The 21,123-nt window shown below is 47.7% G+C and overlaps 1 protein-coding gene across 1 annotated transcript in view; it reads left to right on the top strand.

Annotated features, from left to right (window-relative positions):
- Window positions 1-2,271: 2,271 nt before the first annotated feature.
- The window catches only part of LOC137424983 (chemokine-like protein TAFA-2), a 436,603-nt gene continuing 417,751 nt past the window's right edge, over window positions 2,272-21,123 (top strand). The window contains exon 1 of the mRNA XM_068112926.2: window positions 2,272-2,591. The gene's annotated coding sequence lies outside the window, so the exon portion shown is untranslated. The remainder of the gene's footprint in view (window positions 2,592-21,123) is intronic.

The raw sequence follows: 21,123 nt of genomic DNA, 5'->3' as shown, positions 1-21,123 counted from the left end.
GACCCAAGAGATTGAGTGACAGAACTTCTTGGAGAGGATTGTTGAGAAAGTAGATGAGAGGGTTGTCCAGATGGTCTTTTCGGAGAGACATAGTAAGAGTGTGAGATTTGTCAGGATTGAAAGACATGTTCCACTTGTTTGACCAGTCTGTGATTTTGTCCAGGTCTGCAGAGAGTGAGGAGGCTGCAGACTGCCGATCTGAGGGATGAGGTATGGAGTGGCAGAGTGTGGAGTCATCAGCAAAGAGATAGAGAGGATTTTCCAGAGAGTCGGAGATATCATTAATGAAGGCCAGAAAAAGCACAGGGCCCAGAACACTACCTTGGGGAACTCCAGCGAGAGAAGGACACAGAGTCCAGGAGCAGCTGGGTTCGACTGGGTACGGTGGGTACAGAGAGATATGGGTCCGGAACACAAGATTTTGAGGCAAACACAGAGTTGAGGTATTCGGCTTTTTTACGTGCAGTGTCAGCTGTGTAGCCGTTTGAGGTAAGAGAGGGGATGGAGGGGGAACAAACACCAGAAACAGATTTGACCAGACACCACCAGGATTTGGAGGAAGGAGACAGGTTTGAGAGTTCAGTCTTGAGGGTTGAGAGATTGTGTTTCCTGGCTCTCCTGAGGGTTGACACACACTTGTTCCGAGCTCCGTGAAAGGAACGGAGATTGCCCTCCATTGGATTTGCCTTCCAATAGGTGAAGGCAAGTTGTTTCAGGGCAACTGCCTCGCCACAAGCTTCAGTGTACCATGGACGGGAGGAAGGGTAAGACAACTGAAGACGAGATGCGATAAATCTGTGCATGAGAGAGAGCAGTTTACGGTGGAAGAATTCCCAGGAAGAGTTTATGTCAGAGGCAGTGGAGATGGGAGACCAGTCCAGATGATTGATGGCTGCTTGAAGACCGTGCCAGTCAGCCTGAGTGAAATGCCAGACTCGTTGGCACTGAGGAGGCTCTCTGAGAATGGCCAGAGATATATCCACTTTAACAAGCAAATGATCAAATGATTTGGTGGGGCTGGGCCCAAAATGTTGTTTTGAAACTTGAAACTGGAGTCGTACTGTGTTATATCAATGTACCTTTAGTGATGATGATGAAGCTGATAACAATGATGATGGTCCGCCGAACCAGCAAATGTTGCCACATACGGAACATTTCCAAATGGTGAAACTGCGACTGCCAAACCCGTGAATGAGTTTACATGCGGAGAGAGAGCAGCTTCGTACGGGCGGAACCTCAAAATCATAATTGAATTGAGAAATTTATGAAACCTCCCACCCACCTCAGGACACCCGCTGGGAGCCAAAAAGGTTCCACATACAATCACAATGAGAGAGAGAGACAGAGACAGAGACAGAGACAGAGACAGAGACAGAGAGAGACAGAGACAGAGACAGAGACAGAGACAGAGAAAGAGAAAGACAATCACCTGTTCACAAAGTCAGGTAAAGCCAAACAGGTTTTCATATTCAAAACTCAAGGTAGTACGTCCTACCAACTGGACCTGCACGATGGCTCCAACGTTGGTCTTCCCATGCCAGGTATCAGGATACCAGGTACGAATTTGTGTCGGGAGAATCACTTCGTCGCTATAAACAGGTGGGGAGACCTAACGTCGTTTTGGTCATGGCCAAATGGCGGAGGTCCTTGCGGTGGTCTTGTCCTTGCGAACTAATGTCCGGTCATGGTAGGCTGCACTCCTCAGTGTCTGGCCATTCGATGGTCTTCTTCAGATGTTTGTATAATCTGAGGCTTATTTTGTGCTACTCATGCAGACTTTACTAGACCATAGTGACCACACAAGCGGCGGGACCAATGGAAGTGTCCCTGAGGTCATGATTTCCCTTTGACAGTTAGTTTCCTGTGTGCCAGGGAGTGGTGGCACTCTTTTCGTCGTCCTTCTCACTCCACCACTTTTTCCCTCACTCTAACCACTTTTTCTCTCACTCTAACCACCAACCACTAATTCACATAATTTTCTGTCTCCATGGAATTTTTTCTCCCAACAGCCCCCTTTGCCACATCAGCATCCCGACAGCTCCCTCTACCTCCGCACTTCACATCGCTCTCACCAGTTTCCCACCCCCAATCTGACTGCCCCTTATTCCGTCCCCATAACCCTCCCTGCAGATCATGGCGCTAATGCAGCCGCGCTATCCATCTCTCTGAGCCAGGGTGGGCCGGAGGCGGAGAGGAGAGGGGAGGGAGAAAGGGGGCAGGTGTTGCGCGTCCTGTTCGTCCCCTCACCGCCTTGCCTGCTTGGAGCTCCGGCATTCGTGGATGAGCATCGTGCCCCGCTCTCCACACCCAGGAGCGGCTGTAAAATCCACGGGGGTCTGGGGGCGAGTCGGGCCGAGACCCTGGGATCACCCGATCGCTCAAATGGCGTCACATCGTGTGATCCCGGGCTCAGCACCCACAGATCATTGATGCGGTGGCAGCTCTTCGTGTTTCTCCAAAGGGGGAGGGAGGTCTTGGAGTTTCGGTGAAGGAGTTTCGGGGAGGGGTCTTGTCTGCAGCTTCACCTCCAAGGTCTCTCCAGGTGCGCTGCTCACCTGCCTCACCGTATAGTTCTGCGCTCGCTGGCGGGGGTAAGTGGATGGTTGGGAGAATAAGAGGGGATATGAATGACTTGGTGTATGAACGTGCTGGTATATATACGTTGTTAAATGATGAGTTATGCTCTGTCGGTTTCCTCGATCTCCAACACGCACGGCCCGCAGTGATCGGTCCAAGTGAGCAATTAGCAGGAACGTGATGGGATGACGGAACCCGGTGCTCTTCCCACACCTGTACAAACGTGAACACACACACACACACACACACACACACACACACACACACACACACACACACACACACACACACACACACACACATTCATGCTTATACAGCAATGTACAGGCACATAAACAAGTGTATACAAATTACATACTCATATACCAAGTAACATACATAGTCTTATACACTCACATATATATATATATATATATATATATATATATATATATATATATACACACATATACACATATATGTGTATATGTAAATAATTGTGTGTATATATATATATCTAAATATACATATACAGTATACACATATATGTGTGTATATATATATATATATATAGAAGAAAAAAAAGAAAAAAAAAAAGAATATATATATATAAATAAATATATATACACACATATATGTGTGTATATATAAATAATTGTATATATATATAATTATTTATTATATATATAATTATTTATTCTATTTATATATAATATGCTGCACCAACCCGACATGCACAGGAATATACATTATACATGTGTACCTACGTGGACATGTATACCTGCACACTTCCATTACTGGCGAATGCACACATATAACCGTGCAAACACCTGTACTTTTTACGTATATTTTTTTATTTTGTTGGTCTTCGTGCTAACCATCCGCTGGTCCGAATCTCCTTTCAATGGAATGTCGTCCACTGCAGGACAGCCCCGAGGGCACTGTTAATCCGCCCGGGGGATGTTCGCCCTGGGGGCGTTAGTACACAGTGTCTGCAGAATGTTGTTCAAAAAAAGTTCGGTTCCTGCATATTTAGACTAGTATACGAATCCAAAGCATACACGTGATTGTGGGTGTAGCTACTTTGTAAGACCAGTATCTTCAATGGGCCTACTCTTGAAAAATCTATGATTGCTCGAAATAGTCCTTAAAAAGATGTCCACTTCTCATACACCCGTGTGATCGAGTTGAGCTAATGCGTGTGGTCACGTTGATGTGGTACTTGACCCCTACCTACTCCCTTTGAAATCCCGGGGTTTTGGTGTAATGGACCCGCTATGCTGCGGGCAAGCGAGGACGGTCCGTCTCATTTATGTGAAACCACCAAGTGACTTTACCGTGACCTTCGCTGTCAATGTGGCCGATCCGAGGTAAGGACGATCGGATGGTGAAGAGAATGTGAGGGGTTTGGGTGGTGGGAGGGGCCAGGGGGGATTGCTAACGTTGTGGGGGCCACCGAGGGTCATTACGTGCGCCGTAGATCAAAGATGGACGTCCACTGCCCCCCACGAAGGACGAGATTGAGTCAAAAAACCTTCCTGCTGTAGCGGTGACAGCGAGAGCATCGGTGTCCGACAGGGTAGTTGAAAAGGTAGTGCGCCAGGTGCTTCGCTGACAGGATGTAGCATCACGTCACAGCGTCCCTCCAATGGACGTTCATGTGGCTGTCCCGTCTGGACACTGAAGATATTCCAAGTTTCTGTCCTGAACCAGCTCCACAAATTCAAACTCCAGAGTCTCTGCCTTTCCTGGCATTCCACGACAAACGGTCCAACACAGAGCCTGGAAAATGGCAGGTATGTCACAACAATGCGATCATCAGAAAATGCGACCCGAGGTTCCTGGAATCATGTAATCCCATATTTACAAACGACTTCCATTGCTTTGGGATTGCGAACTCCGCTGCTCTTCCCGGATAATGTTGGAGTATTTGCAGGAAACGCGTCCTATTGGAATGACTCTGTGTAGGGCACATGGGACACTTCACAAGAATCCGATGGGTGCACCGGATCCACCTGGGCGGTAGTTTACAGACTTGTGAACAGAAGTTGTATTTTTTAGTTGTGTCGTACACGATGATTCCCCTGAATCATTTATTATAATTTTATGATTGTACTATTATTGTTGTATTTTGAAGGATCAGGAGGGTCCATCAGCGGACGTCACCACTTTGGTTTAGATTTTTTGCTGAAAAAAAAATCCAAAACAAAAAAAGTGCTGTTCTGATGTTGTGCACTTGGGGGCGCAGCATCCCCAGGTACGCCGTCAATCACAAGTGTATGGTTTCCTTTGGGAGTGTGTTGAACCTTCCATTCGTCATGCCGACTATTCTAATGTGCAATGTGGTGCTGGTACAAGGCATGCACCACAATCAGTGTTTACAATTTTTTTTAACTGGGGAGAGAGAGATACGTCAAAAGAGGAAGAGGGGAGAGGGGAGAGGGGGGGGGAGGGAGGTGAGAGGGGGGGGGGAGAGAGGTGAGAGGGGGGAGGGAGGTGAGAGTGAGAGAGGTGAGAGTGAGAGAGAGAGAGACGGAGGGGAGGGAGGTGAGAGGGGGGGAGGGAGGTGAGAGGGGGGGGAGGGAGGTGAGAGGGGGGGGAGGGAGGTGAGAGGGGGGGAGGGAGGTGAGAGGGGGGGAGAGAGGTGAGAGGGGGGAGGGAGGTGAGAGTGAGAGAGAGAGAGACGGAGGGGAGGGAGGTGAGAGGGGGGGGGTGAGAGGGGGGATGGAGGTGAGAGTGAGAGAGAGAGAGACGGAGGGGAGGGAGAGGGGGGAAGAAGGTGAGAGGGAGCGGAAGGGGAGAAGGAGAGGGAGAGGAAGGGGCCCATGGAGGGGAGGGGGCCCATGGAGGGGAGGGGAAGGAGAAAAGTGAAGGGGAGGGGCAGGTGAAGGGGGTGGGGAGAAGGAGTGGGAGAGAGAGGGGAGAGAGGAGAGAGGAAGGGGAAGATGGGAGGGAGAGGAAGGGGTGAGGGAGAGAGAGAGAGGCAGGTGAGAGGGAGAGGGAGGGGAGGTAGAGGGGTAGGGAGGGGAAGGTGAGAGGGAGAGGGAGGGGAGGGAGAGTGAGAGGAAGTGGAGAAGGAGAGGGAGAGGGAGAGGGAGAGGTAGAGGTAGAGGAAGGGGCAGGGGAAGGGCAGGGGAAGGAGAAAAGTGAAGGGGGAGTGGAGAGGGAGAGGGAGAGGAAGGGGAAGATGAGAGTGAGAGGGGAGGGAGAAGGAGGGGAGGGAGAGGGGGAGGAAGTTGAGAGGGAGAGGACGGGGCGGAAGGTGAGAGGGGGAGGAAGGTGAGAGGGAGGGGGTGGGGGAGAGGGAGAGGAAGGGGTAGAGGAAGGAGAAAAGTGAAGGGGGAGTGGAGAGGAAGTGGGAGAGGGGAGGGGAGGAGAGGGGGAGGGAGAGGGAAGAGGGGGGGGAGAGGAAGGTGAGAGGGAGAGGAAGGGGAAGGTGAGAGGGAGGGGAGGGAGAGGGGGAGGAAAGTGAGAGGGAGAGGGAGAGGGAGGGGAGGGGGAGAAGGAGAGGAAGAGGAGGGGGAGAAGGAGAAGGGGGAGAGGGAGGGGAGGGGAAGGGGGAAAAGTGAAGGGGGAGGGGAGAAGGAGTGGGAGAGAAGAAGAGGGAGAGAAAAGTGGGAGAGGGACGAGAGGGGGAGAAGGGAGAGACAGAGACACACAGAGGTGTTGTGGGTTTGAGCAAAAAAAGGGGGAAGTGTGGGCACACTATCAGCTCATTTGCCTCCAAACTACCTGTAACACATTTTCATTCAATTCCCTGTCCATATCCGTTCAGTGAGCGCGGATGTCCTTCGGCCCGGAAACCCCATGTAGTACTCGTGCAAGGCACATTGCATCCGTGATTTGAGGACCCGAGGCCATGGTAGACAACCTGGGTCATGGCCAGGTTTTTGCATTGACCGGACATTTGGATGTGACTTGATGGATACAGTGGGAAAGGAAAGTGAAGTTTGACGAGTAGCTGCATGTAATTCACTTCCCTTATACTAATTGATGCCTCCTGTTCAAGACTCTCCGCCACTTAATAGAACACGTAGTCGTAGCCACTTCGACAAGGTCTTCGTCCTTCAGCCAGAGGCCACCTAGCACTATCCTGCTTTATGGTGTGAGCTTTGATCATCATAATTGGCTGCAGTTGGAAAGGTCTTGGTTTTTGGGTTTGTTTGCACCTGCAAAGGGCATTGGTGCTGACATTTCCTCGACTGAGTTGCGGCAGGAAGCTGGTCCTGGTGCATCGCACTCATTGTCGATTATTCTCCCGATCTGCCATCTCTGGGTCTCTCGTGACTGACGCGTTGTTAAATCCAGATCCGTCTGCCAATCGATTCGCCACCACCCGGTGTCCTTTTCTACCTGTCGTTCGCGGTAAAGGGCACCAGACGGTATCCGATCCACTTGGCTGTCAGTATTTGTCTGTCGCAAAGGGTACGCGTGGTACGCCAAATGATCTATCGTGTAGTAATGCATTTTAACCGCCATGCTCTTTCCAGGAAAACAAACACGGTATGCACGACAATGGAATTCCATTTTATGGGAATAGGCCAGGAATGGCCATGCTGTGACCCCGCGGCTCTCCTGCTGGTCCTGTCTTTTCAAATTGGCATCTGCATCACAAAAAAGTCCTTGGACATCGCATTACCAGCTCAGTTACCATGTGGTGGTTTAATTTGTACCGTATATCACCGCAGTGTATATGATCCAGCTCCATAATCTAGGACGTCGCTGTGCATGCCTCCGTACATGGTTTTGTGGAAACGTATGTGCTTTGAGCTTGCAGGTCATGCAGGGGCGGTTTACCAGGTTTTGTAATTGAAGTGATTATTTGTTATGCTATTTCTCGAGACGATGTGTCTATTTTGACCCAAATACCACACATACCGTGTTCCATGGCACAGCCCGAGCGGCCATCCTGGTCTCGGACTGTCTCCTTGAATTGGGACGTGCGGGTCATCGTTGGGCAGCGCCATGTGACATCAGGTGACTCGGACGATCTGACCCATTTTAAAGACTGTGAATCACTTGTCGGGTTCGATTGCACCAATTATATGGTTTGTTGAGGACACGTGATCGGGTAATTGGTAATTGGTAATTTGAGTCTAGTTATGTACTATATTAACTGTAAGAAACATTTCCCAAACCACGTGGTATTTTTCAGTCATTATCACCACTGTCGCATACGAATGAGCTGTCCTACTTCATCTGCCTGTTCGCTAATTACTAAATTAATCAAACTCCAGAACTGACCTATAGGGCTCCAACTCGCATGGGGACCACGTGTCAACGCTTGGTGAGCACATGATGTACCTCCTCAGTGAGTACGCAGTGTATGTTCGTGATGTGCTCGGTGAGTGATGTGCTCGGTGCTCGGTGAGTACGGTGCTCGGTGAGCACGTGATGTGCTCGGTGAGTACGCTGTACATTCTGTGAGTATATGATGCAATGTTAGGTATGCAATGTGCTCGGTTAGTACCAAGTATGCTTGTAAGTATGCAATGTGCTTGGTGGTTACCCAGTATGCTTATAGATATGAATTTCCTTGGTGAGTACCCAGTATGTTTGTATGTATACAATGTGTTTGGTGAGTACACTATGCTTCTAAGTATGCATTGTAATGTGAGTTTTGAGTGCACGGTATGCTTGTAAGTATGCAATGTGCATGGTGAGTGCATGGTATGCTTGTAAGTATGCAATGTGAGTGGTGAGTGCATGGTATGCTTGTAAGTATGCAATGTGAGTGGTGAGTGCACGGTATGCTTGTAGGTATGCACTGTGCATGGTAAGTGCACGGTATGCTTGTAAGTATGCACTGTGCATGGTAAGTGCACGGTATGCTTGTATGCATGAAATATGTGTGGTGAGTGCACGGTATGCTTGTAAGTATGCACTGTGCACGGTAAGTGCACAGTATGCTTGTACGTATGCACTGTGCATGGTAAGTGCATGGTATGCTTGTAAGTATGCACTCTGCGTGGTGAGTGCATGGTATGCTTGTAAGTATGCAATGTGAGTGGTGAGTGCATGGTATGCTTGTAAGTATGAAATATGTGTGGTGAGTGCATGGTATGCTTGTAAGTATGCAATGTGCATGGTAAGTGCACAGTATGCTTGTACGTATGCACTGTGCATGGTAAGTGCATGGTATGCTTGTAAGTATGCACTCTGCGTGGTGAGTGCACGGTATGCTTGTTGGTATGCAATGCGCAACAGCAAAACCTGTGCCATGTGGCCATCTGTCTAATTTGCCCAAAATACAGTATATTCCCTTCCTACGTTCTTGCGGGGTTGGCTGGTGGAGGTTGTGACCCAAGTCTTTCACGAACAGGCTGGCAAGGCCTGACTTTCGACTCAGGTTTGGGCAGGAATTTGTCCAGGGTGCCGGCGATAGCTAGCCTACTTTTTGCGGAGGACAACGTGTTGTCTTGAACGTCCACTTAACGTCCATCTGATGGACGGCACATACATTGATGACTCACCCTACCTGTGACCCACCAGGACGGCAGTTTATAGCTGGGTCGGGATTCAAACCCAGGCTAGACGGCTTAGAGGTGAGTGCGTGTACCTGTAGCTAGGCCACCCTGTTAGTCCCAAAATCGATTCCCTAAAACTTTCAGGTTAAGGTGTATATCGTGAGAAACAGGTTGTGGACTGTATTGTTCACCACTTGATATATCATGTTATAGGTTATGTAGCTTTCCCCCAAAACCAGGTCCTCTTAGCTCATTTTATAAACGAGCCATGATACGCCACCGATATATGAATGTAGCTTGAGAGTTTTAGCAATAACAAGGATATTATGATGTATCGCCGAAAAGTGGGTCATTGCCACTGCAAGGTGAATAAAACAAGACATTATAGGCTGAGGCCACAGGGCCTCGACTGCCTGCTGAAGCATCTCTTTGCCATGGAGAAGCTGGCTTAACAACCCCTCCAAGGGACTGATAACTCCGGGCAGGTAGTGCTAATGCCAGAGGCAGCCATCAGGTTTAAACACGACCTTCCAGCTTTGGTAACTCCAAGATGAAGACACGACCATTACTCGTGTGGCCCCCTTATCCAGGCTGCTGTGACGGTCGCTCGACCTGCAGGTGGGTGATTGTGTGCAAGGCGGTCGCGATGAAAATAAATTAATGATGAACTTTCCTCGGCTAGGCAGGTGTATTGCCTTGCTCGACCCAGGGGTAAAAACATGGTGCTTAATAATTGAAGACAGCATTTCCGACTCTCAATAGGTGTTTCCATGCGTGCAGTTAATTTGGAACGAACAACTTGCACTCGCTCCAGTTTTGCGTCTCATTCAAGACTGGCTTGCCCCCCACCAAACCCCCCCCCCCCCCCACACACACACACACACACACACACACACACACACACACACACACACACACACGAGTAAATACAAAGGAAATACTTACACTAGGCTTTTTGATTGTGGCCATTATTTTCCTGTTTTATTCCCATGATCCATTATTAATTTAGAAGGCAAAGCTAAGTGGCAATCGTGACAAAGGAAATACTTACCAGGATATTCTAGGCACCTTGCGATGCACGCACAAGCCGGGTGTTGGCTTAGCGGTTAGGGTGCCAGCTTGGGATCCGAGGATCCTGGGTTCGTTGGCTTAGCGGTTAGGGTGCCGGCTTGGGATCCTAGGATCCTGGGTTCATTGGCTTAGCGGTTAGGGTGCCGGCTTGGGATCCTAGGATCCTGGGTTCATTGGCTTAGCTGTTAGGGTGCCGGCTTGGTTTCCTAGGATCCTGGGTTCGTTGGCTTAGTGGTTAGGGTGCCGGCTTGGGATCCTAGGATCCTGGGTACGTTGGCTTAGCGGTTAGGGTGCCGGCTTGGGATCCTAGGATCCTGAGTTCGTTGGCTTAGCGGTTAGGGTGCCGGCTTGGGATCCTAGAATCCTGGGTTCATTGGCTTAGCGGTTAGGGTGCGGCTTGGGATCCTAGGATCCTGGGTTCATTGGCTTAGCGGTTAGGGTGCGGCTTGGGATCCTAGGATCCTGGGTTCGTTGGCTTAGTGGTTAGGGTGCCGGCTTGGGATCCTAGGCTCCTGAGTTCGTTGGCTTAGCGGTTAGGGTGCCGGCTTGGGATCCTAGGATCCTGGGTTCGTTGGCTTAGCGGTTAGGGTGCCAGCTTGGGATCCTAGGATCCTGGGTTCGAATCCCGGTCATCACTGAATTAACACCAGGGGGGTTGACTCAGCTTGTCATCCTTCCGAGGTCGGCAAATTGAGTACCAGTTCACTGGTAATTCCCTGTGTGTAGCAAGAGACGGCTAACAGGATTGGCGGCATCCGCCCATAAAACACTGCTGCAAAAAAGGGGGACCACGGTGCCCCAAAAAAGGCCAACCCCTGCTCTGCAGGGGAAAATGGCCTCTAAAGGTGGTTCTAAAGGTGGTTCTTGAGATGCACGCACCATTTTGTTCGAGATACTACGTCCGTCCAACATACTGTGCTCACTGTGGCTACAGATTGGAATCCGGCTCAGTTTTTAGCCCTTGAGGTGTTTGTAGACCCGACTCACACTGGTGGTTCCACTCGTTACCGGTACGTTGCGAAAGCTGAACGTTGCATCCTGGAGCCTGAATGTGCGCATGTAATTATTGTATCAATGCATTTGCTGTACAATAAAGTGTACCGATGGAAAGAAGTGTAAACGCTTAACATTTCAGCTTTGTTGGTGAGATTTTGTATTTAATTTTGGGCGAGGGGGCGCAATACAGTCACATCTCACATTTAATGGCTTTGCACATTCCTCCCAGTGGAAATCTATTGATTTCCGGCTCCACTCCAACATCTTATTAGGTTTGAGCGCTTTTTGTCCAAATGCATTTTCTCAGACGTGCTACTACAATTGCCAAGCCTGAGTTCTGCAGGCCCTACTTTACTGTACTGATGGCGGCATCTTCGAATGTCTTTGTAAGCGTAATGTGCGTCCGTGTGCTGTCTGCCTGCTAAACCTCTCTGGGTGGCCTGTGGCATTTAACCAGGACATGCCCTGGCTCCAGCCACTTAAATTTGACATTTAGGTTTATTCATGTTGTTGTTTTTTTAAAATCGTCCATTATTGTTATTCCACACAGTGTAATGCTCACAAAGAACCAACGTGCATTTCAGGTAGCACATGAAGGGCAATGCTGACACAAGCTCAGTGTTGGGAGTAGAAACATTTCCTTTATTTTTTTCCATCTAGAACAAGATGCTTTTTCTAAAAATTATTTTGATGCTTGTATGTAATGCATGGTCTTGTGCGGTGCATTAAAAACAGTACAACCACTTGTTACAGCTGAAAATTGAACAACCACTTGTTACAGCTGAAAATTGAACAACCACTTGTTACAGCTAAAAATTGAACAACCACTTGTTACAGCTAAAAATTGAACAACCACTTGTTACAGCTAAAAATTGAACAACCACTTGTTACAGCTAAACATTGAACAACCACTTGTTACAGCTAAACATTGAACAACCACTTGTTACAGCTGAAAATTGAACAACCACTTGTTACAGCTGAAAATTGAACAGCCACTTGTTACAGCTGAAAATTGAACAGCCACTTGTTACAGCTGAAAATTGAACAACCATTTGTTACAGCTGAAAATTGAACAACCATTTGTTACAGCCAAAAATTGAACAACCACTTGTTACAACTGAAAATTGAACAACCACTTGTTACACCAAAGGTGGTGCCAAACCACGTTGCAGTTGAAATTGCATGAACGCGTGCTGTGGCAGAAATGACACAACCACTTGTTACAGCCAAAAATTGAACAACCACTTGTTACAGCTAAAAATTGAACAACCACTTGTTATGCGAAAGGTGGTGCCAAGCCACATTGCAGTTGAAATTGCATGAACGCGTGCTGTGGCAGAAATGACACAACCACTTGTTTCAGCCAAAAATTGAACAACCACTTGTTACAGCTGAAAATTGAACAACCACTTGTTACAGCTGAAAATTGAACAACCACTTACTTGTTACAGCTGAAAATTGAACAACCACTTACTTGTTCCAGCTGAAAATTGAACAACCACTTGTTACAGCTGAAAATTGAACAACTACTAGTTACAGCTGAAAATTGAACAACCACTTGTTACAGCTAAAAATTGAACAACCACTTGTTACAGCTAATAATTGAACAACCACTTGTTATGGTTAAAAATTGAACAACCACTTGTTACAGCGAAAATTGAACAACCACTTGTTACAGCTGAAAATTGAACAACCACTTGTTACAGCTAAAAATTGAACAACCACTTGTTGCAGCTAAGAATTGCACAACCACTTGTTATGGTTAAAAATTGAACAACCACTTGTTACAGCTGAAAATTGAACAACCACTTACTTGTTACAGCTGAAAATTGAACAACCACTTACTTGTTCCAGCTGAAAATTGAACAACTACTTGTTACAGCTGAGAATTGAACAACTACTTGTTACAGCTGAAAATTGAACAACTACTTGTTACAGCTGAAAATTGAACAACCACTTGGCGCAGCTAAAAATTGAACAACCACTTGTTACAGCTAAAAATTTAACAACCACTTGTTACGCCAAAGGTGGTGCCAAGCCACGTTGCAGTTGAAATAGCATGAACGCGTGCTGTGGCAGAAATGACACAACCACTTGTTATGCCAAATGCGGTGCAAAGTCACATTGCAGTTGAAATAGCACAGAGTCGTACTTCAGGGGAAATAGCACAACCACTTGTTGCAGCTAAAAGTGGCACGAACTCATGCGGAAACTGAAGTAGCACAACTGCGTACAGTGGCAGAAACGGCACAACCATTTTCCGCAGCTAAAAGTGGTGCAAACTCGTGCCGCGGTGAAAATAGGCACAACCGGGTGTTGTAGGGCAATTGGCACAACCGCATGCTGCGGGGGAATTGACACAACCGCGTACTGCCGTGGAAATGGCACAATCACATGCTGAGGAGGAAATGGAACAACGGCATGCTGTGGTGGCAATGTCCCCTTATTCTCCTCGATGCTGCCATTGCCTGTTTGTGACACACGTAGAAACGAGGAGAGGATTCAAAGAGAATTTTCACCTATTTTCACGGATTCCGAAACAAATGGGTCTCATGTGGTACCCCTTTGAAAACGGTGATTCTTTTTTTAGTGTTGTTTCACAAAAAAAACACTATTTTGGAAGACTGATTATGTGTGTGCAGAACCTTATAGCATGTCAGACAGAGCTGTGAAAATATTCCGAAGGAAGAGAACAATGGAATATTTCTGGCTTTGTGTCTCTCTCTGTAATAGGCTCGTGTCCCCTGTGTTTGGGGTATCATCACCCCTCCCCAACCCCTCCAACTTTCCACCCCAACCTTCCAGTTTCAACAACCATCTTGAGAAACTCCACCCCAGTGCTTTCTTATAATCTGTGGACATTTAATTGGCTACCATGCCAGTTGCCTGGCAGTTATTCCTGAAACTACACACCATGGTGTTGCAGCCTAGGCCTTGTGTGATAGAGCTGTTCTGACTCGATCATTCTTTTTTTCTTACTCGCATCATTGCTAATGGCAGCCATTCCTTGTTAGATTTAGTCACGTCAAACTTACCCTCCAGCCTGTCCTCCTTCTCCACTTTTGTTGGCTGTTCTGATCATGCCCTTGTGAATGTGTTGGTCTCCTTCAAAGTCTCCAGAAAGCTGCCAAGGCACAAATGTGTGTGGCAGTTTGGCAAGGCAGATTTGTCCGGTCTGCAATCCGCTATCACCCTCGCAGACCGATCCATTATCTCTTCGGTGTCTTCAACTTCTGGCATCAACAGTTGCTGCAATTCCTTCCTCAAGACTGCTTTGTCTCCTTCAACAGTTCATTCCTTCATTCGTCAACTTCAATTTTCCACATCTTCATTGGGAAATGGAAGTTCCTCTGCAGAGCCTGCGTTCGGTGTGTATCAGACATTGGATGAGGCAGAGCCCAACGTCAAGCTCACCTGTAGTCAAACCTCTCGAGTCTCTTACCATCCTCCAAGTCCTGGCGGCAGCTGTTCAAGTCCGTCTCCGGTACACATTCTTCTGTACCTGCACTCCTGTATGATGGAGTCATGTCGGACACTGATTAGGATAAACAACTGAATATCTTAACCAAGATGCCCATACCGTCATTGCTCTACCCACCCTTTTCCCCCATAAAAGAATGCTCTCTGCAGCACATGGACCTTTCTCTCTCTCCCCCCACTGAGGATGAGAAGTTCTGAGTCAATCTTGCTTTTGTTAAGGTTGTGAACGTCACACCTATTCCTGAGGCAACACCACATTTTAGGATCGACCACATTATCAGTCTTGGCTTCTGCAGCATCTATCAGCGGATATGTGGCCTCATCCAGGCTGAGAATCTGATCTGAGATCTGAGAAGACATCTTGTAAAAGTCACTCGTCAATTGCCTAGAAGTGCTACAACATGGAATTCCATGCAGGAAAATCCCATGCTTTCACTCTGTCCCTCCGTAAGCATCAGCTCTCAAACCCCCACCACTCCCAAACCCCATTCCATTTCTCTGCCCAACCCTTTGAAGAGGTGCAGTTCTCTGGAGCTCCAAGGCCTCACAATATTTCACAATCCGACAGATTGCCACATCACCAAACTGGCTTATAAAGCAAGCTGACACCTCAGCATTCTCCACAGAGCGAAGCCAATTGTGAGCCACTCAGAGCTCATTACGCTCCATAAGGCCTTCATTTGAAGTATCACAGAGTAAGGATCCCAACTCTGGGCTGGAGCAGCGAGTTCCCATTTTTCTTCACTGGAGCTAATCAAATCCGAGGCTCTCAGTGTTATTGGTATACGCCAGCAGAGGCAAAGTATCAAAGTCTGATTCTCACCAACTGTAGGCAGATTGGTGGACTCGATTAGATGCCTCATTTTTGGCCTCGCTCCTCCCGCTCCCTCATCCCTACATCCTCCCCAAGGTCACATGTGTTCTTTAAGATTTCCCACACCTGCCTACCTTCACCAATTCTAAGCTTAACACATCTCCTTTCCTTCATCCCTCTATTGTCTATCCTCTTGTCTGTAGAATGGACTCCTTGGGTCTCTTGTCCACTACCCCTCCAACCAGTTTTTGAAGGATCCTACCCAGAGTCTCTCATCCCTACCCAACCTCTCTTCTACTCTCGTTGACTGCTCTCCCCATCCCTTACCTTTCTGCCACTCATCCACCCATCCACTCATCTGCTCATGTGTGACGTCTTTGTCTCCCTCTTCCCATTTGATCTTCCGTGAGTGTATTAACCTGTTATTCTGGATTATTTAGCTCCTCCATAAGCCTAGATTTCTGGAAACACAAAACAAAATCATTGCTGGTTTGTCTAGACATTGTTGGGATGCTGTAATTTAGCCAAAATAACAGGCAAATGGCAAACCATTACAGGCAGTCAGAGACGCCATTTTATTTATTTATTTATTTTATTCCTCACTTCTATTATCACTGCAATTGGGAAGCTGGTGTCGAGTGAGAGGCAGCACAAACTCCTGCAAATGCTGATTATCATAAACATCATGAAGACCCAGCTTTTTCCAAGCAATCTTTAAACTATTAAATGCATTCTTTGAGTTTGAAGATTAAATCCAAGGGATGATGCATTTTGGGAAATTATGGAAAGCAAACTTTCTGAAATATACATCAGAGTTCCCTTTTAAAGGGAAACTGACATAGAAAATGACCGAATGGACTATATAGTATATACATATGTATTATGTATGTATGTATGTATTATGTTTATTATGTAAAGTCAAGTATATATATATATATATATATATATATATATATATATATATATAGAGAGAGAGAGAGAGAGAGAGAGAGAGAGAGAGAGAGAGAGAGAGAGAGAGAGAGAGAGAGAGAGAGAGAGAGAGAGAGAGAGAGAGAGAGAGAGAGACTGAGACTGAGACTGAGACTGAGACTGAGACTGACTAGCAGGAGTACCCGGCGTTGCAGGGAAGAGGGGTGAGGAAGGGAGAGGAAGGGAGAGGAAGGGAGAGGAAGGGAGTGGGGAGAGTGGAAGGGGAAGGAGAGGTGAGGAGGGAGATATACTACTTATACATATTTTGGGGGGGGGGGGGTGGTGGCTTTGACAGGCCCCTCTGCTTTGGGGGGGGGGGGAAGGGGGGGAGAAATTTACCCCTGCATGAGTGCTTTAACGTCAGTGTTGCCCAGCTAAAAAAGGGAAATTGTAATACCCTCTGCCACCATCACCAGGTGGCGCTACACGGTACACATTTACATAGTGAATTTACGGCCCTCAACTGGTCCCCCCCACTCCCGCATTAGGCCGTGGCCATATAGCCTATGTTTCCCCCCAGACAAATTTGTATTTGTACCCCGAGTATAGTACATCAGCGTTTATAGCTAGAGTACCCAGCGTTGCTCAAACGAAAAAGAAACATTAACATCTATCTATAATTCCATTAATCTCTGTGTGTATGTGTGTATGTGTGTATGTGTGTATGTTTGTCTGTGACCGCTGTTTCTCGACAACCACGGGTCCGATATACTTTAAACTTGCCAGGTATATTGCTGGGGACCCGAGGATGTGCCTTTTCAAGGTTTGAAATTAATCGGACAAGTACTTACCGAGCTATGGCGATTTAGCCGTTCGCCGTTCGCTTTGGCGTTGCGAATGGACCAAACCATTGCATGTAAATAGAGGGGGGGGGTTCTGTGGTCGTTGCGAATGGACCAAACCATTCATGTAAATAGAGGGGGGGGGTTCTGTGGTCGTTACTGCCACGTGGTTTCAAAGTTTTTTTTTGTTGTTGTTTGCACGCATGTTTTTTTGCACCCACGTACGGGCACGCCCTAGGATGTTTACACACACACACCCCTACACAAATTTTTTTTTTTTTTTTTTTTTGGCAAGGAACGGGCACCCACGTACGGGCACGTCCTAGCTTATATATAGTACGGGCATGCCCTAGTCTATCTATAATTCCAGTAATCTCTGTGTGTGTGTGTGTCTGTGTGTATGTTTGTCTGTGACCGCTGTTTCGCGACAACCACGGGTCCGATATACTTGAAACTTGCCAGGTATATTGCTGGGGACCTGAGGATGTGCCTTTTCAAGGTTTCATATTAATCGGAGAAGTAGTTACCGAGCTATGGCGATTTATTTACCAAACTAATCACAGAACAGGTTGCGGGGTAGGCCAGCCAATCACAGAACACGTTGTTGCGTAGGCGTGGTCGATGTGAGAGCGCGTGCGCCATTACGGATAGTAATTCAATTAAAATTGCCAGATATATTGCTGGGGACCTGAGGATGTGCCTTTTCAAGGTTTCATATTAATCGGAGAAGTAGTTACCGAGCATGGCGATTTATTTACCAAACTCGCAAGCCGTTCGCTTTGGCTTTGCGAATGGACCAAACCATTTCATGTAAATAGAGGGGGGGGGGTTCTACCGTACTCGCAAGCCGTTCGCTTTGGCTTTGCGAATGGACCAAACCATTTCATGTAAATAGAGGGGGGGGGGGTTCTGTGGTCGTTACTGCCACGTGGTTTCAAAGTTTTTTTTTGTTGCTGTTGTTTGCACGCATGTTTTTTTGCACCCATGTACGGGCACGCCCTAGTATTTGAAATTAGGGCAAATATAATGGAAAAGCAATTACATCCAAATCAGATTCCATCACAAATGTCAAATCATCATTTTACCTTTTCGTTGAATATATGCTGGTGAATGTACTGTTAATCACGTTTCTGAGTTGAGTATGATGTCGTTCAGGAAGAAAAAGAAGCCTTGCCAACAACTTTAACGGCTTCTGGAATTGTTTGATTATTTGTGTTAAAATGTCTGGTAATTGTTTTGTATTTATTTAAGTGAATGTGTACTTGTATATAACTCATTAATCAAAAAGGCACTATAGAGCGATTTTAAAAAAATTATATATATTTTAAAACTTTTTTTGGCCGAACACATTCCCATGCACTCACTGATGAACCTCTGAAAGATTGACCAAGATCTGTTCAGCCATCTCTGAGAAAAATGGCGACACAGACAGACAAGACAGACAGACCAACGGCTCTCTTATATAGTAGATATACATATATATATATATATATATATATATATATATATATATATACTTGTATATATATATATATATATATATATTGTTACGGATCTCCGACGTCGGCTCTCCCCTTATCAAGAGGGGGTTAATCCCCTTGTCTCTTATCTGGCCGACGCGATCCTGGAAGTTATAACGTCCTTCCCGGGCAGCGTTCGGTAGGGTTTGTTAGGCCTAGGGATTCGCTACTACCTAAGTACTAACGCTGACCGGAAACGAGAGAATAACTCCCGCTCGAATCACGGATATTGATGGAATATTGCCGAGCTGATAGCAATCCGCGATCCGAGCTGTTAACCAAGACTAGACCCGATTCTAGCGGTTCCGATCGTGCCACGTTTACCCAATGGAGAAAAGACTAGGACGATGGGATTAAGGAGAAACCAGAAAGAACAGGGCAATTTATTACAAATGTACAAAGAAGAAGAGGAAACGAAAGAATGTACAAGAAAGAAAGAGGAAGGAAAAGTACACAGGGCAGCCTTTGACAGTCTTACTCTATTCCCTGGACATGGGCCCGATCGCTCTCAGATTCGGTCTCAGACTCTGGACTCACACGCGATGCCTTCCACCCATGGTAGGGTGGGAGGTCCGGCGATGGTGTCCAGGCTCCAGTCCGGCTCCAGTCCGGCTCCGGTCCAGCAGACAAAACCGGCAGGCAGCTCTCCACGTAGTGTAACGCGAGGGGACAATTATCGTGACGGGAAAGGTAAACTTGGGCTATCGGCGTACGTAATATGCGCACCGGCGCTTTGACACGCGCTACCGGTCTTACTCGCCCCAAGCGCCCCCTCCCCAATGTCCTGCACGCTGCGGTTCTTAGCAATGCGTACCGCGCGCTCGCCCTTAGTACAGCGGGTTGCCACAGCGCGTCCTTTGTAATACCAATGCTTGGCTTCAGTCTTCGGTAATGAGCGCTGCTCCGTAAGTTCTTATCACAAGCCAACCTCCCAACAAGTCCTTCCAACCACGATAAGTCTTCGGTGCACAGTCCTCTTAGCACAAGCTTCCTATGAGAGTCCTCTCACCAAGCGCGATTCCTTGCAGTCCTCTCAAAGGGCTTTGCGTGCGCGCTTTTATAACATAAGCCAGCGAATGCTCTCGAAGCCCAAAACCACGCCCTGTCAGGCGACCTCACCTCAGCCCTGGTTGGCTGGTGTTGGCTTACCGGCCCCGCCCTGACGGCTGGTTGACGTGGCCGCACCTTCATCCTGGCGCTCCGCCCCCTTTTCGGGCCTTATCTCGTGGGTTTCTGGGCTGGTTTGGGCGGAAGCCCAGCGAGGTTGCGAACGCTGCTGACAAAGGCATGTAACAAATTGGGAAGGGCCATGGGGCACAGACTGGAGCGCGCTTAATGGCGTCGCTTGGAAGGGAGGCTGCCAAAATGAACGGAAGGGCCTACTCTTATTTGATTGACGCAACGCAGATGCAACTATTGGAAAATGGCCTTATCTAAACACAGACTATGAAATAACTGATGTCCTATGGTGTCCTACGTGTTGCTTGTGGCCTACCTATGGGGTGCTACCTTTAACCTTTAATGATGTTATTATTTACAAGTGTGGGTTCTCAAACCGCAACAATATATATATTTTTGCGGATATGGGATTTGCATCCATCCATATCCGCTTGTAAATATTCCCCTATTTCCTCAATACTTCCCAACTATCCCCAATCCCCCATTCCCTAGTCCCATTTTCTGTAAACAACACTCTGTACACCCGACCTCCCCCTATTTCCCCCATTAAATGTCGTGCCCAGGTTCACCGCATCTCATGTAAGACAACTATAGGACATCTTGCTGGTTATTCTTAGTCTATGTCAGTTAAGGACTCGTTTCCATTAATTCTGACCCTTCGTTGCACCAGAATGTGATTGTATGGCACCGTTAGGAAGTTTAGGACCTCCCAATACCTCCCCGCAGCTGTTCCTCACGGTTCAGCAACAACAACAACAACAACAGCAACGGCAGCGGCGGGGCGCGGGAAGTGCGCGTCCTCACTCCGGCTTGGTTGGTAGGGCATCAGGCCTTCCCAACGAGCCGCCATTGAACATGTGCTCGACGGGGTTACCAAATAGGGGCTCCCTGTCAGCTCCTCATCAAGGGCGGAGCCCGGTAACCCCCGCACCCAATGGAAGTGGCGGACCGGCCCCAGTGGGGCGGAGCCAACCAGCCGAGGGCGTGTCACTCCCCGCTGAGCATGCGCAGGGAGAGGGAGGTGACGTCAGATGCGCGCTGAGCTTGGAGCAAGCAAGACGTACACTCCGAGCGCTGTGAGGCCTCCCCGCATCTTCTGGACTGGACGTGCTTTATCCTGTCCCCGAGCCAAGGTGCACCTTGTGCCATCGAACGACCTGTCCCTCCCTGCCATCAATCCCTGTGTAAGTCAGCCTTGTTCCGTTTGTCTGTGGTCTGTCCGGGAATAGATAAGATTGTATTTAAGTGCCCATCTCTTCTGTGTCTTTTACCTCACTCTGCCGTGTAAT

Source organism: Myxine glutinosa, chromosome 4 (genome assembly GCF_964187855.1).
Source record: "Myxine glutinosa chromosome 4, kmMyxGlut1.1, whole genome shotgun sequence".
NCBI classification, from domain to species: Eukaryota; Metazoa; Chordata; class Myxini; order Myxiniformes; family Myxinidae; genus Myxine; species Myxine glutinosa.
This window is presented reverse-complemented; position numbering and strand designations above follow the sequence as displayed.